General features: G+C 47.0%; 1 protein-coding gene across 7 annotated transcripts in view; it reads left to right on the forward strand.

The window, feature by feature from the left end:
• BCL9L (BCL9 like) overlaps positions 1-15,952 on the forward strand; it is a 170,943-nt gene that overhangs the window by 89,072 nt on the left and 65,919 nt on the right. For 6 of the 7 annotated variants that reach the window (XM_078870094.1, XM_078870093.1, XM_078870092.1 and 3 more), the window contains one exon: positions 3,709-4,143. The exons of the other annotated variant lie outside the window; for it this stretch is intronic. The gene's annotated coding sequence lies outside the window, so the exon portion shown is untranslated. The remainder of the gene's footprint in view (positions 1-3,708; positions 4,144-15,952) is intronic. 7 annotated transcript variants of the gene reach the window in all.

Below are 15,952 nucleotides of genomic sequence, written 5' to 3' on the forward strand. Positions count from 1 at the left end.
GACGATGATAATAATGGATGATGATTTGAGCAAAGTCAGCAATTGGACTCGCAGCTACCTGACCAGGAGCCACAATTCTTCTGTTTAGCCAAGCTGCAGCCAGGCCTGGACATTGTCCATCATCGTTGATCAGTCAACTGCTGGATGTCGAACATGTACAAGAACGCTTGCTCTCGTAGCTAAATGTGCCACTACCTGACCAGAAGCCACAATTCTTCTATTTAGCTAAGCTGCAGCCAGTGCTAGGACATTGTCCATCATCATGATCAATAAGCAATCATCACCAGTGTGTGTTGATCATTCTACTGCTGCATGACGTGCATGTACAAGAACGCTTCCTCTTGTAGCTCAATGCGCAACTACCTGACCTGGAGCCACGATTCTTCTATTTAGCTAAGCTGCAGCCAGTGCTAGGACGTTGTCCATCATCATGATCAACAAGCAATCATCACCACTGTGTTGATCATTCAACTGCCGGCTGACGTAGCATGATCAAGAACGCTTACTCTCGTAGCTCGGTGCGCAAACGGCGCACAGGTCGGCGCGCGTCTCTTCACGCTGCGAGTAAATCTGTTTGTTGCTGCGTCGCTCGCGGACCCACACAGGGCCCCACGTTGGCCCATCCGTCACGGGCGGCGACGACGACGATGACGACGACGACGACGGGGGCCTGTCCACGCGACGTAAAGTGAGCAGCTGCCTGGTGTAATGAGTCGGACGGCTCTAAACGGCTTGACCGCCCGGTGCTCGCTCGCCAGCTTGATAATGAGGATACGGTGTGAGGTGTAAAGTGCGGATACGTTCAAGTGCCCCGACCGTGGTGTGCGCCTGCCAGCGCAGCCGCCACCCCCTGCCACCGTTGGAATGCGCAGAGTGCGGCCTTAGCGGTGCAATTACACGCGCGCGGGAAAACATTTAGCGGGGTAAATAAATAAAAATTAGTTTAACACGTAGGCTCTCGCGAACAATTTCCATAATAGAGGTCTTTTGGGTTAGATCGCGTAATTATATAAATGTGTCGTTCAAACCCGCCACCACCCGACACGGCCAGTTTAGTAAGGGTTGTCACGTCAACAGAACGTGGCCAATTCGTCACTAGTACAGCACTAGTGTGTAGTGTATAGTGTAGTGTATAGTGTAGTATACTAGTACAGCACACCGATGTGTTGGAGAGCCAAGCCGCAACATTTACAATCTGAGCACGACGTTTCGCCAGTAATTACAACCAGCTTCATCAGGCGACAGCCAGATTTGTGGAGAAGTCTTACTGTTTCGTTCCTTACATAGAGGCGTAGATGTGGTAACCATGGCGAAAGCCGCCGGCAGCTGGGATTTGAAGCGCGCCGGGTCGCGATGGTTTGTGTGTGTGTGCGTCGAGCCCAAGGCTGCCCGCGTAGCGAGCGACCGAGGGGGTGGTGTTAACCGCGACCGTGCTTTGGCATGGTGGTTTCCAGGTGGATTATAATTGATCTCAGATAACTCTGATTACGGGCAGTTCAGAGTAGATTCTGTTTAATTCTTAAATTGATCTCCCCCCCCACCTCCTCACCGTGCAAGCGTGATTGATGGTGGGTTATTCTAATTGGCTGGGCATGGGTCAACTCTTACACAATACAATACTTTCCCGCTTGATAAATGAAATGCTTAAGTGTATTAGTGGGCGACTACAGGGTCGAGTTAATATTGGCAATGGGCACGCGCGGCGAGAGCCCTCCCACTCGGTGCACGTCCAAGGGACCCCTGAAAGGTTCCTCGCCAAGTGCCACGCCACCGCCACTCGCAGTGAGACACGATTACTGGATGTGTGTACGTTGAGATTTTTTCGCGTCGTACATAGCCAACCACGCCAATTGGAGTTGCGCGGGGAAGGACTACAAACTAAACACAAAAAGCAGTTGTAAGGAAATGAGTATTCAATCTAGACTTACAAGTGCTTAGCTCCAGTGGCTTCCTAATATCAGAAAGAAGAGCGTTCAAATTCTGCGCATCTGAAAGCGCGTAATACCGATAACCATCTTTGTTCGATGGCTTAGCCAAAAACCGCTGTTGCGAGGATGTCCCTAATGCAATTCCAAGTTTGTGTTTGTGTATATTTCGTGAATGACCACGGTGTTTCTGAACTGCACGTCATGGCAGGTGTAGTACACACCCATTGCGAGCGCTCTCCTGAAGGCACATTCCCATGTTACTTGTCGTTGAGGATGGAATCGCTTCATTGAAAGACCATCAGCAAACATCACAACCCAACTGGCAGATTAATGCCGACTCTCATTCTGGTGCTGCGTTCATCTTCATCTTTTACCGCACAGGGGCAGCTGTCATTGGGGGGGGGGGTCCCCTAGGCTAAATAAAAAACATGCTCCAAGAAGAACGGGCTGTGACAAATATGAATTTAATTTGTTGACACGATGGAACGAAGGGCGGGGTTCTGGTAGTTTCCCACAGCCCAGTTTCCCCCTCCCCTCGAACACGGAATCCCCTGGCAGCGCAGGCTTCAAGTGCACACAGAGGGAATTAACTTTTTCCTTCGTGGGATCGAGGCCAGGGCAACCGCCGTGAAAATGGCCAGTGGTTGGGCATTTTGGAGCAATGGCTCTCTGTGAGAGGGCTGGCAGTGGCTCGGTCAAACAGCAGTGCTTGGCACGCTAACAATATAAATGGCATGTCGAGCACAGATCGTTCCGTCCGTACCTTTCCTTGCCACTTGAAGTTTTGCAAAGAAAAAAAACACTTTGGAGCCAAAGCCCTAATATAAGTTCTGGGTGCCCAATTCAAGTGTGGTTTCATATATATATCCGCCGCGGGTCCGGGGCTAAGCCCCTCTTTTCTGCGACGGACGAAGCAGCATGCTGCTGCTGCTGCTGCTGCTGCTGCTGCTGCTGCTGCTGCTGCTGCTGCTGCTGCTGCTGCTGCTGCTGCTGCTGCTGCTGCTGCTGCTGCTGCTGCTGCTGCTGCTGCTGCTGCTGCTGCATTACGTTCGCGATGACTTGGTTTTGTCGTGCTGCTTCATAGCGCATCGCGTAAGAGGACAGCGATTCTAATGTTGGGATGGGGGGAGGGGGGGTGCGTGTGTGATGTTTATCACGTGGATGAAATTGCCTCTCCTCCCGACGTGGTCACAGAGCGTCCCAAACTTGTGGGGACGACAGTTTAAGGGGGGGGGGGGGGCACCATTGTTGCTGAGGGTCAGCCTCAAATACTCCTCGACCTTAGTCGTCGTGAGCCATGGTCAATCTGCTGCTGGACGATTCGCATTGGCGAGATTCCTTACAGATGCATAAATATATTTGTGGAAAGATAAAATAATTTTAAATAGTAATTTACTAACCTGTCTACTGCTGTACGAATGGCTGCTGTTATTGTTATATGTGTATTCCTCATTATTCATTCCGTATCAGTCAGTGAGTCAGTCGATGAGGCTCTCTATAACTTAATGCAACACCGCCAACATGACGTGTCTCTTTTGCAAAGTAGACTCGGGGTAAGATACAAAGAGGGAGTACATAAGTAGGACGTAACTTTACGTGTGAACTTGACAACAGACTCCTGCAAAACAGGCGCACAAATCAAGTTGCATGCAGGCTCTTTGTCCTTGATATTATACTTGAATATACACTCGACTGGATCTCTTAACACGAGTACGTCCTGCATGCGTCCACGTTTGAGTAAGTCACAGACTGTCGCCGTTTTACCTCTGCCTGTGCACAGGAATCGATGACGACAAGGGCCGTCGCCGCTTGACCTTGCGCTCACCTGGATGAAGATAAAGCGATTTATTGTTATAAACACGTAGATATCTTGGGGTTCCCCACCTGCGCGATTTGGATTCGGCAGACCCCGACTGACCCCCTGCCTCTGGGCGCCCGTTGAACCCGAGAGGATCGCGGCGCGAAGATAAAGTTCACGGCAAGACAACGAAAGCGCTCTGCAGGTGTTCGCGCCGAGACGCGGCCGCCCTCGGTCCGGAAACCCCGTTGGAACGTCGCTGGACCGTTGGGAATACGGCGGATTGCTCGCAGTCGCGGCCACCCCCACCCCCGCCCACCCCCCGCCACGTGAGCGAGCTCTGCCGCGTGCTCGTTCATTGCAGACTCGTCCCGGGAGGAATGGCTGATTTGGATTCCGCTTGCGGTCTCTGAGACGGTAAGAGTCGCTTCCCCCCCCCCCCCCTTCATCTCATTCCACCAACAACGTCTTGCTTTCCTGCATCTTCTTTATTGTCCGCTGTTCTCGCCTTTGTTTTTATTTATTTAGCACACGTGACGGACGATCAACAAGTCGCCCTGCCCCTCGTGGTTTACGGCGTGCAATTCCATCCCAGAATCAATTCTTTTATTCTCCCGTGGCAAATGTAATGTGGTAGTGGAGCGGCACGTGAAGCCATTGCATGCAGGGCATAGGAATCGAAAATGCAATTCGCGAACGACTTTATGCGCGTACCACGAGTGTAAGATTCGTATTGCCTTTGATGAATCGATGCATTGGTTTTTAAACCGTTAGGCAAACTCCGGTTATCCTCGCAGCAGCGGCTTTTGGCTAACCATGAAACAAAGACGGTCACCGCATCGCCCCTTTTCAGATGCGCTTCTGCGGCCATCTGGAATGCTGTTCCTTCCGCTATTAGGAAGCCACTGGAGCTATGCACTTTTAAGTCTAGATTGAAAACGAATTTATTTAGAACTGCTTTTTGCGTTTAGTTGGTCCCTTTCCCCGCACCTCCGATTAGCACGGTTGGCTACTTACGGTGCGAAAGAAGGCCAACATGCAAACACACACACATTAAAGGATGTGTGGCCTCCAGGGCTGACCAGGTGGGCTTTCCAGCTGTGGTCAGGAGATGGCAGTGTTGAGTGTCACCCCCCCCCCCCCGCCCTCTTGAACACGGAGTGGGATTTCTCCAGGTACGCGTGGAAAAAAAAAACCCGATGATGTACATGTACGATATCGGAGTGGGAAAGGGTAATATATGTTTTGATCGCTTGGCATGAGGGCAGTGTAAAAGCTAGCTTCGCCACACTGCGCTCACTCAGTGGCATTGGCGATAGAGTGTGCTGATGTGGGTGTGCAGGCCTATGCAGAAATGTCTTTAATGCCTGGCATTACTATGTTGCTTATAATTCAAAGAGCTGTGGTTAAATGAAAGCCGGCAAAGCTGTTGGGAATATGCAAGCTAACCCTGTCCAGCTCTAAAAATCCAGAAGCTTTCTTTGCATTGAGCAGTCTGAGATCCCGAATAAGCCACGGTAAATTGGATCGTTTTAACCGAAGCAGATGTTGTAATGAATGCAGTTTAATTCATATTAATCTACTTTGATCCACGTTAAAAGTGCGAACATCAAAGAGCAGGTTTGCAAAACGCAAACGGTCTTCGATTATGTTTCGCCCCCGTTCTACCCACGGCGAGATGATTAGAAAATTAATTTGATTGCTTCATTTGTTTAAATTAATATTAAATATTAATTTAAACAAATGAAGGCTTCCACCATGGAGATAGAGCGTTGAAATCGGTTCATGCGCAGGTGCCAGATGGATTTCCAACATTGCAGGATGGTGAGAATTGAAGGCGGCCTGGGGCTGGGTGAGGCTTTCATCCATCGGTGGAATAACCATGGCTGAAGATGACGATGATGACGATGATGATGATGACTAAAGTTTAGTAAAAAAGTTTACTGAGCTAATACTAGTCTAATTTTAACAAAAAAAAACATTATTCGGTAAGATCTTAACACCCGTATCATTGCCAGAAAGGGTAAAACCTAATCTTATTTTTCATAATGTTGATCCTGCCAAAAAGGTCCCGTGATACAGCTGCTAACCCCCGAGCTACGAATGCTCTGATACGTGCAGTGTCTTTGTACTGTTCACCTGATGGCGTTCTCTGGTCTAATACAGCTGGTGAGACTGGATCAGTTTCAAATACAATGCAAATATATCATCAGAGTGCGTTTCCTTGCACGTTCACCACAAGTACAAAGTGTGGTTAATGCAGACTTGATTCCTTGCAAAAGGTATCTATTTGACGTTTGAACATCTTAACACGACCTGTGTTATTGCCAGAAGGGATAAAACCTGTTCTTATTTTTCATAGTCGGTGGGACCGTGTCAATTCCAGAGGTGTTATTTTGTCTCATGGCTCTGCTGTCATAGGACAATCTGCATTGAACAACGGGGACGTCTTTTGTGTGGAGAGCTGCTGTTTTTGTTGTTTCGGCTTCTGAGTCACAGTACAATGGTGCACCTCCCACGCAGTTAATGTTCCCCTGACTCAAGAACATGCAGGCCCCCCTCCCGGCGTGTGTCTCGACCACCTGATTCTAAAGAACGGAGTGCGTCACTGCGCGCCCCAAGGACCGGTTTATCCGCACTTTTGACTTGGACTGACGGCGGATGCTCCTCCGGGGTTGTTCTCGCCGAGTGACAGAGGCTCGCTCCGACCACAAGAGTGCCGCATTCGGGGGTGGAGGGGGGGGTAAAACATGGACATTGGAGGGTTAATGATATATGCAGCCGCCTCATTAGTAGATTTCGCGAGAGACCAGCGCAGGGAAAAAGTCTCATGCAGCACAGATTAATTGCAGGCAGATTCTGGCTCTTAATTCCCCTTGACTGTTCGATTGAGGGACAGACGGATGTTTTTTGATTTCCGTGGCTGCTGTGATTCAGTGATGTATTATTCTAATGGTTATATTGTGGAACAAGGGATGTTCCCAAACGAGAGTCTGTGTCCCAATTTCTCTCAACCCCTCACTTTTGATTGAAATCAGACAGAACATAGCATGGCATTCAGTTATGAAGGCCGGATGTTTACACACATTGTTCACCTCGATACACACGAGCCTTTAAAAAAAAATGTAAGAGGTGGCTGGATGTTTTGATTTAAAGCTTTCGTGACTGCAGGGATACATATTCTTGGTTCTTTCGGTAAAGTCACGTAGAAGGAAAGTAATAAAATAATCAAAATATATTATGAAAAAAATATATACATATTATTTTATTATTTCCCTTCTACGTGACTTTACCGAAAGAACCAAGAATAAGGTGGCTGGATTGTTCATCGTACTCATAATGGTCATGTCAATACAGCAAGCCGGGCACAGCTGACGTCCGTGTTTCGCGTCTTGACCACACTTTGATTAATAAACCAGATTCTCGATTGTAACCAGTTGACGGTCACCATTCACTAGGCAAGAGCCCTTGACAGTTTCCGCTTAATGTGGGCCTATTCCATCGCTGTTAATTTCACGTTACCGTACGGTAGTCGCTGACATGCTCCGAACACCACTGCAGTGCTGGGTACTCGGGTAACTTCGCTAATGCATCACTCTTTGTGCTCTATATGTACAAGTACTTTTAGTACTTATATGTAGGGGGAATCTCCCCCCCTCCTTGCCCCTCCTCTCCCTTGGGGGAGTTGGGAGGAGGCCAGGGGATGGAGCTTTCACCCCTGTGGTCACGCCAAAGCCATATCCTCCGTGTTAAAAAGTTCACGAGCTCGGCTCCAAAGCTTTTCACGGTCTTCGAATTGTGAGCTATATAATTACACATTTTGTAGCAGGACGTGTGTACGAGTCCCTGAGCGTTCATGGAGAGCGTTTTTTTTAAGGTCTGCGGGCAAATTCTTTAAGATATTCTTGAGTCTTTCGGTAAAGTCACGTAGGTCGGTTCAAAGAAAATAACAAAAAACTACGACGTTTCGATCGCAACACAAGCAGTCGCCTTCAGGAAAAGGGGGAAGACGACCACTTCTGGTAGTTTTTGTTTTTTTATTATTTTCTTTGAACCTATCTACGTGACTTTACCGAACGACCCAAGAATATGAATTCTTGCAGTCACGAAAGCTTTAAGTGAAGATTTAAATTCTGTACTGATTGTGTGATATGATCAGGAGTAAATCTGCAATTAATTAAATATTACAAGAGGGCCCCGAGGTGGTGCTTGTGGAGATTGCGACACCGACGCGGCTCGTGCAGGAGTGAGGAGAGGGTGAATCATCGCCCCGAAGGAATCGCGATTACACTCCCAGCCGTGTGTTCACTGCCTTACGTGCGACCTTAATGAAGGGACAATAATAACACTGGTCAACACACTTTTTCTGGCATAAGGTATTCCAACGGTTTTAAGGTGATTCCAAACATGGCATCAGTTTTTGTCTACGCACATTCGGTTTTTGAGATATCAAATATTGCATTTTCAATAAAAACTGCAGAAGAAAAAATATTTAATAAATGTGGATATCTACATAAAATGATATTATAAACACACTATCCTAAAAATACAGCACCATATTTTAACACTAAAGCAGGCACTGACTCGCAACAACTTGCAATCATAAGTGACAGAGTTAATTTGGTGTAAAATCAATGAAAATGGGGTATGCCGATAGCATAAAATGAGATGTGATAGAGCAAATCTGAGACCAGATTTGGAATCGGCACCCTGAAATTAGTCTAAAACAGCTGCAAAAGTCCAGGCCAGAAAAAAATGTTTTTTTTGTTGTTGACCAGTGTAATGCATTAATGTAAATAAAAAATGATGGGGGGGGGGGGGGGATATAGAGTGGAATCGTCGGTTAAATGCAGCTCCCTGCCCGCTGAAGACCCGCACATCCGATTTGCACGCTTGGCTACGTACGGTGTGAAAGAAGTTTGACATACATACATACGACGCATCTCCGATTAGCCCGGTTGGCTACGTACGCTGCGAAATAAGTTCGACATACATACTAAGAAGAGGGAGCGCGGGCATTGAGAAGTTGGCGTCGTCAGAGCCGCGGGCCGTGGCGGCGATAGCGCATGCGGAGGGACGTTCGGGTTTCCACAGAACCAGTAGCACCTCGAGTCGAATCGGAATCTTTATTCAGAGTGGAGGAGGAATCCGTTGGCCTCCACCGGGGCCTGGCCAGCCGGCCGGCCCCCGCACGCCGTCACCAGCGAGATGCCTGGCCGCCGGAGCACGGGAGAGAGAAAGACGGACCCGGACCATCGGGCAATTCTTTCACCTGCCTCACCCACGCGATGAGCGCCCCCAGCCGGGCCCCGCGGTACGGTAGGGGGGGGGGGTCACCACCCGCGACGGGTGAGAGATGTCCACCCTAAACCGCATCCACGGCACAAACCGTGGCAGATGCGGGCACCTGATGCACAAATGGAAAATTAGAAACTCTCCAGCAGTGTGCGACTGTGGTCATCCAGAACAGACGGTACAGCATGTAACGACGCAATGCTCCAATCTACAAATGCGAAGGAGACCTCACAAGGAGACCTCACACACTCCGCTGCTCCTCACGCGGCTGTCTTGGCTTGACCACCTGAATGTAAAACTCGGCAGCCGTACGAAAGAGAGAAGAAGAAGTGGGCAAAGGTTGTCAGTAGGGCCAGAGATAGAGGGCAGCCCTCACGCGCAGACGCGGGGAGTGCCAAGCCCTGCCTGAACCGCTCGTCCCAGAAGACTTAGATCAGGATGAGTGGAACCCCCTTGGGGAGGAACCTTGGGAGAGGAGGCCTCGAAATTGGACGGGTCATGGGCAAAGGAAGACCTCCAATAGGGCCCAGGAGAGATCTCTGTCACAAGAAATTGGCAAATTGGCCCTGAACCTGGGTCAGAGAGGATTTGAAGTCACCTCCTGGACAATACCTGTGCACGTTGAGGGCAGAGGAGACCCCAGTGTCCATCAAAAGAAAGAGCCCTGCGAAGGAGTGGTCTGAGGAGCGATCCTCCATCAAAAATAAAAATAATAATATTGAAATTAACACGTATAAGTCCTGCGCCAGACACTTGCTCAGTGACGAAGGTTGAGAGGCAGATCAGGGCAAGAAGCCTGCGGTGTTTAATAAACCACCAGTGTCCAAGGCAGTGGGAGTCCTGCGGCACCAGCGTCTGTTGGATAAGGTCGGTCACGAAGGGGCTCAACTGGGAGAGAAAAAAATTAATCCTCATGATCCTGGGCAAAACTGATTTTTAAAGAGGATCAACGCAAGGCCCTGACCCAGGGGTTGGTTACCTTTAGTTGATGCAGCTGTGGCAAGGCGCATCATGCCACGCAAGTCGAGGGACGGAGGATCAAATGATCCGACTGCCCCGATATGCAAGAGAGGGCAGCAGAGGAGGACGGTAATGAAGTTGTTCTGTCTGGCAGCCGCCACGTCCGCGAAGGTAATCACCTTCGCTGCTTCTGCGGTAAGCCGGGCTCAGAAGGCCCTGACCGAACTTGAAGCAGTACGGCTTCGTGGAGAACTCATGAGGATACGCGCCGGCGTTTGTCCTTTGCCCACAGAAGCGGGCTTGGACACAGTTTTTTCCCCCTCCCCTCTGTCTACCTAGAACAGGGGTGGGGAACGTTCGGCCTGCGGGCTGTACGAGGCCCGCGAAATCATTTGGTCTGGCCCTGCCAAGGCAACCGTAGGTAGGACTCGAAATTCAATAAATCTAGGAGCAAACCTGGAGAAGCAGTTGCGAGTAGCAACATCATCAATGCCAGCTAACATCACACGCCTCGCCAAAGAGAAGCAGTTCCAGCCATCACATTAGGGGTGAGTTAATTAAATGTTTCACCAAATATGACAGGCTAATTTTCTAAGTTGATAATTTTGTATGGCCCGCGAATGATGTTATAAATATCCAAATGGCCCTTGGCAGAAAACAGGTTCCCCGCCCCTGACCTCGAGTGACACAATCGGTCACTGAGGGAGATGGCCGTGGGGTGGTGACTCGGGTCGTGGGGGCTCAATCCCCCGCGGCTCCCTGCCCGAAGGGGCGTGGAAGAAGTTCCCCACACCCCTATGAGTACGAATTTTAATTGATATATATATAGAAAATGCTAAACTTGTTGCATTTGTCAGGATCCCAGAGTGCCGGACACTGCAATGGTGTTCTACTGTGTATGATTGGGAGCATGGGGGTGACCACTTATGAAAACCAGCTTTAACGAAAGTATTCAAATCTCCACAGCGTTGGTGGCGCCCTACAGGCTAATCTCTCACAATACAAAGGTCACTGCCCCAGCCTCTGTCGTTGGACCATCTCTAGCTCCACCCACCTACCTTGATGCACACATCTCGGGCCTATGTAAGACCTTGTCTCGGCAGCTTTCTCTATCACCTGAAGACGATTGCTTGTGTTGCGATGGAAACGTCGTGATATTTTTATTATTGTTCTTTCTACGTGGCTTTACCGAAAGACCCATAGAATATCTACTTTTTTGGTTTGATTCGTGTCTCCGCGTGTGCCTGGCCACGCGTACATGAGCTAAAAAAAAGAATGAGTAAAAAATCTTGGTTCTTTCGGTAAAGTCACATAGGTAAAATAATAATGAATAAAAATAAAAGATAAAAATAAATAAAATACAATCACGACGTTTCGATTGCAACACAAGCAATCATCAATCAAAACGTTGTGATTTAATTTAATTTAAACTTTTATTGTTATTTTATTTATTATTTATTATCTTTCTTTACCTACATGACTTTACCGAAAGAACCAAGAGTATGGATCCTTGCAGTCACGAAAACTTCAAATCTAGAAAAAAGAACGAGTGTTCGTTGGGACTCATTGACACATGCCCAGGTACGTAGGTCACTGTGCAATAGGCTGTGAACCGGTTTACAGTGGGGTCCCAGAGTTTGGGTTTTTGTGAGCATGTCACCACTCCACACATCTGTATGGGGTCAACCTTGCACTCTCATAGGTGGTTGTAAGGAAAGACTCTGATTGTTTGCAGTCCTCTGCTGCCACTTTAACCCAGGTAGAGTGCACAGTTCGTAACTTTATCGAGTGCACGGTTTGTAACTTTATTAAGTGCACGGTTTGTCACTTTATCTCCACGTGCGCCTGGCCACGCGTACATGGCACGTGTCCGGAGAGTTTGTGCGTTCATTGTCCAGGAGTGCACCACTTGTCAAAGTCGATGATGAGTTGGTGGACAGGCACATGTTGGGGGGGAGAGGAGGGTGTTTGAGTATAGGAGTAGGAGGGGAGGGGGAAGATTGGTGGGGTGTGGAGGAGCCACCTGCTTTCAGATATTAAAGGTCATGAGCCACTCCGTATGTGGACGCCGTAGAGAATGCGTGCGTGTGCGTCGTGTTGAATGTGCCATTTTGTTGGGGGGACTATCCGTTGTGTGTTATCTTGATGTGGTCTGGGACTGCTTTCTTGTTGTTTTCGCAGCGCTGTATGTATGCGTGAACTTCTTTCGCGCCGTACCTAGCCCACCATGCTAATCGGAGGTGCGCAGGAAGGTCAACAGCCTAAACACAAAAAGCAGTTCTAATAAAATTCGTTTTTAATCTAGATTTAAAAGTGCACAGCTCCAGTGGCTTCCTAATACCGGAAGGAAGAGTGTTCCAGACGGCCGCAGAAGCTCATCTGAATGCGCCCGATGCAATGACCGACCTTGATAAATCGGACTTACATAACGAAATTATTTATTTACATTGTGTTACTTGCTTACCATTTTTTCTATTTTGCACTCTGATCATTTTTTTGTATTGTTTGCTGTTGTAACTTGCTGACTTGCCAATACTGGACATCTGCTAACAAGAGCTTCATAGCTCGTCAGATTCCTCCTGTCTTAAATAAGCATTCTTATTCCGAGATACTCACTTGCCATCCACATCGTCTTTGTGCAGCCAGAATTGAGTTGCTTTTTTAAAACGTCACAACGCGCATTTGTTGTGCCTTACTCGGGGTGAATTAAATTGCCCTTCCTTTTCACTCGCAACGATGTCAAATTCGTTGTCGGTGGCCCCAGGAGGTTTTATGCCTGGGAAGGCAGCGTTGTTGTCATGTTTTTGAAGTTACATAATGCACATGCTATTTTAAATAGCCTGTATATCGTGGGTATTTGTGAGAGTGTGCCATCTGCTGTATGAGAGGATAAAGGGGCAGCCCTGCAATCGCTTGCTCATGCCACTGCTCCTGGAATCACCTCCATTATAGTGAGCTCTGGAGGGTAATTTTGGCCTACTCTTCCACACTCGCCAAATGCCTTTGAAAGAAGTGTGTGGAGTACACGACTTACTGCGTTGTACTTCAATTTATACTGCTGGGTGGAGAGTTGTGGGCGGAGGAAGGGGGAGGATTTTTTGACATTTGCACCATTGTTTCAGTTGCTGCGCCGGGAGATTGAAAATTAAACTGGCGACCTCTGGATTTTATGCTATATAGTAAATAAGCTATGATGTCGTCATCATTGACAAGAGTCGGATAAAAACGCGACGAATCTCGAAAGGATCTCACCTGGACGAACAGAAGACAGTCAGTCGATACATTTCCACATTAAGTTATTCTGCTGCTGCTCCAGTGAAAATGATTGACTAAATTTACCATTGACCTTTTGTTCTGTGGGTGAAATTGATTGCATTCTGCAACGTGCACATTGGGCATGTCAGTCTGAGATTGCACTCAGTAAATGCCCCAAATATCAAGTGAAGAAGAGTGATGGAATTGGCTCGGCGGTTGTGTGCGACACGTAATCACAAGGTTTAGAGTTGGAATCCTGGTTCGGGGGTTGATTTGGCCAATCCATCCCTCCGGGGTCAATAATTTGGATACCACTTTCGTGGGTAAGTCAACAGTGTTCTACGATGCATAGCCTTGCCTCGGCCATAGGAATGTGGAATTTCCAGACACTGGCTCAGGGCTGTACACGGGAAATGAGCACCGCCTCAAATGCTCATTTTGAGCAGGAAATCACGGTTGTGACTGTCTTTTCTTTTTTAAAATCCTTTATATTAGGTTCACTTGCTTGCTTGCTTGCGTGCTTACGACCGTGCAAATCTTTCGGTCGTTTTTTAACCCACTTCCCGTGATCCAATCGAGCTGACATTTTGCACACAGACTCGTTGTGCGTGACAATTTATTTTTTCCAAAATTTTACACTTTTTAGGAAAAAAAAAATTATTATATTTAATTACCAATTGCTTAATGGTGGCAGGCAATCATCTGACCCATAGGTGGCAGCCATCTCAAGCCAGAGGACGAGAGGACTCTAGCCGCCACGCATATAAAGGATTTATAGTGAAAAACTTTTTTTTACGGGTTAAATTTTTACAGCTGTAGAACTCAGAGTTGTGCCCGTTTGCCACTCACACGCACGCGACTTTCTGGTTTGCAAGTTGTCCCATTGGTTCCGTCGGCTGTTTAAAGTATATGAAAACAAACCGCGGGCGTTTGAACGGTCGTCTTCCGCGTTTACTTGGACGCGTGCGCGCGGAATTGCTCGTTGGATTTACGGTGACATTTGTGCCTCAAATTAACGCCGTGATCCCGCTGGTGTGCCCTCGTGAGGATGCATCGTATATGTATGCTTTGAACAAAATGTCCGGAGGCCTCGTTTTCTGGAGCAACGCCAAGTGGTTTATTTTTGTTTTGAAAGCGTGCTACGTTGAATATTTATTTACTCTTACTTATTGTCAGCTTGTGCACTCGTTGCGGGCATTGTAACTTTTTACGATTGGTGTGTCTTTTCTAAATAATGTGAGAAACCTTTTCAAGTTGGACTAATTGGTGGGAGAGCATATTGCAAATAATGTAATTAAATAATTGATCAAATTAAATGTGTCATTTTTATTACACTCATATGTTAACTTCCAAGCCATTTAAACAATCCTTAATAACAAATTAACAAGATATTTACAAATTAGTATTCACAATTTAATCGCAAAGATCACTTAATATACAGTTTCATCTGGGTCACTGTCACGTGGTGAGTTCACTGAATGTGTGGAAGGCTTGAGAAGATGTTTTTCAAAGGCTCAAAAGCATGTTTTTTTTATTGCGAAACCTAACTTTAAATAACTTTGAATACACACGAGCGAGAGCACCAACAGAACACACAGTGTCCTTTGGAACGGGTTTACCGAAATTCCATGTGCAAATAAGCATGTGGCATTAGAATTGGTAGTGTACATATAAACTAGAACTATTTTTATTTTTCGATTTAAAGCTTTCGTGACTGCAGGGATTCATCTTCTTGGTTCTTTCGGTAAAGTCACGTAGAATGGAAATAATAAAATAAAATAATTTTTTTTTATAAAATAATAGAAAAAAAATTTTACTTTCTTTTTTTCATTTCCATTCTACGTGACTTTACCGAAAGAACCAAGAATATATTTTTATTTTACCATGTAAGCCCCACTCAGCTATCTAACTCTTTTTCACAAGTGACCCGGCCACAAATAATAGCTCAACAAAGTCGATTGTGATATGGAAATTTATAGCAGCCAAATACTCTAAACGCACGTTGTTTTCTAAATGTGGAGGGAAAAACCGAAGGACCTGGAGGAAAAATCCACACGACTACGGGGAGAGAGACACACAAACTCTAAATATACAGGCGTCAGGGTCGGGATTGAACCCACGACCTCCTGTATACCAGGTGAGGTGGTTAACATCTCATCACCGTGGCATCGTCACCTACCACAACTGGTGAATTGGTGCGTGAACAGTATTCTGTTTGAAACGTTTTGGTTTCCAAATGTTCCCCATTTATTTAATTATCTCAGCAAGTCTTCTTACTTAGTCCAGTCTGGCTTTGAGTGATTTTACAATAAACATTTTGTTTAATATGAAATTGAATCCACAGATAACCACACCGGTTAGACACCCCGCAGACATGCACTGACATAGTACTTGTGAAAAACGAGGTAAACACATTTCGATTGTCAACAACTCTCACTTGCCTTCAGTGGGGGCTCATCGCATGGTCCCCTAGGTGGGGCTGTTGTGAGTGACCTCTGAAAAGATGGTGTTCTAATTAATAAAAAACCTCGTCATGTTATTTGTCTTCTCGTGAAACTGATTTAACTGTCTTATATACCAACGGGGGGAGGCATTTATGAACAATACGAAACAAAACAACAAAGCACTCGAACACTGTCCCGATTACCCACAAGTCCACACTACACAACCCCTTTGACACTGCCAAAAGCGTGTAGGCCGTGGCCTGCTACATTTG

This window comes from Lampetra fluviatilis, chromosome 29 (genome assembly GCF_964198595.1).
Source record: "Lampetra fluviatilis chromosome 29, kcLamFluv1.1, whole genome shotgun sequence".
NCBI lineage: Eukaryota > Metazoa > Chordata > Hyperoartia > Petromyzontiformes > Petromyzontidae > Lampetra > Lampetra fluviatilis.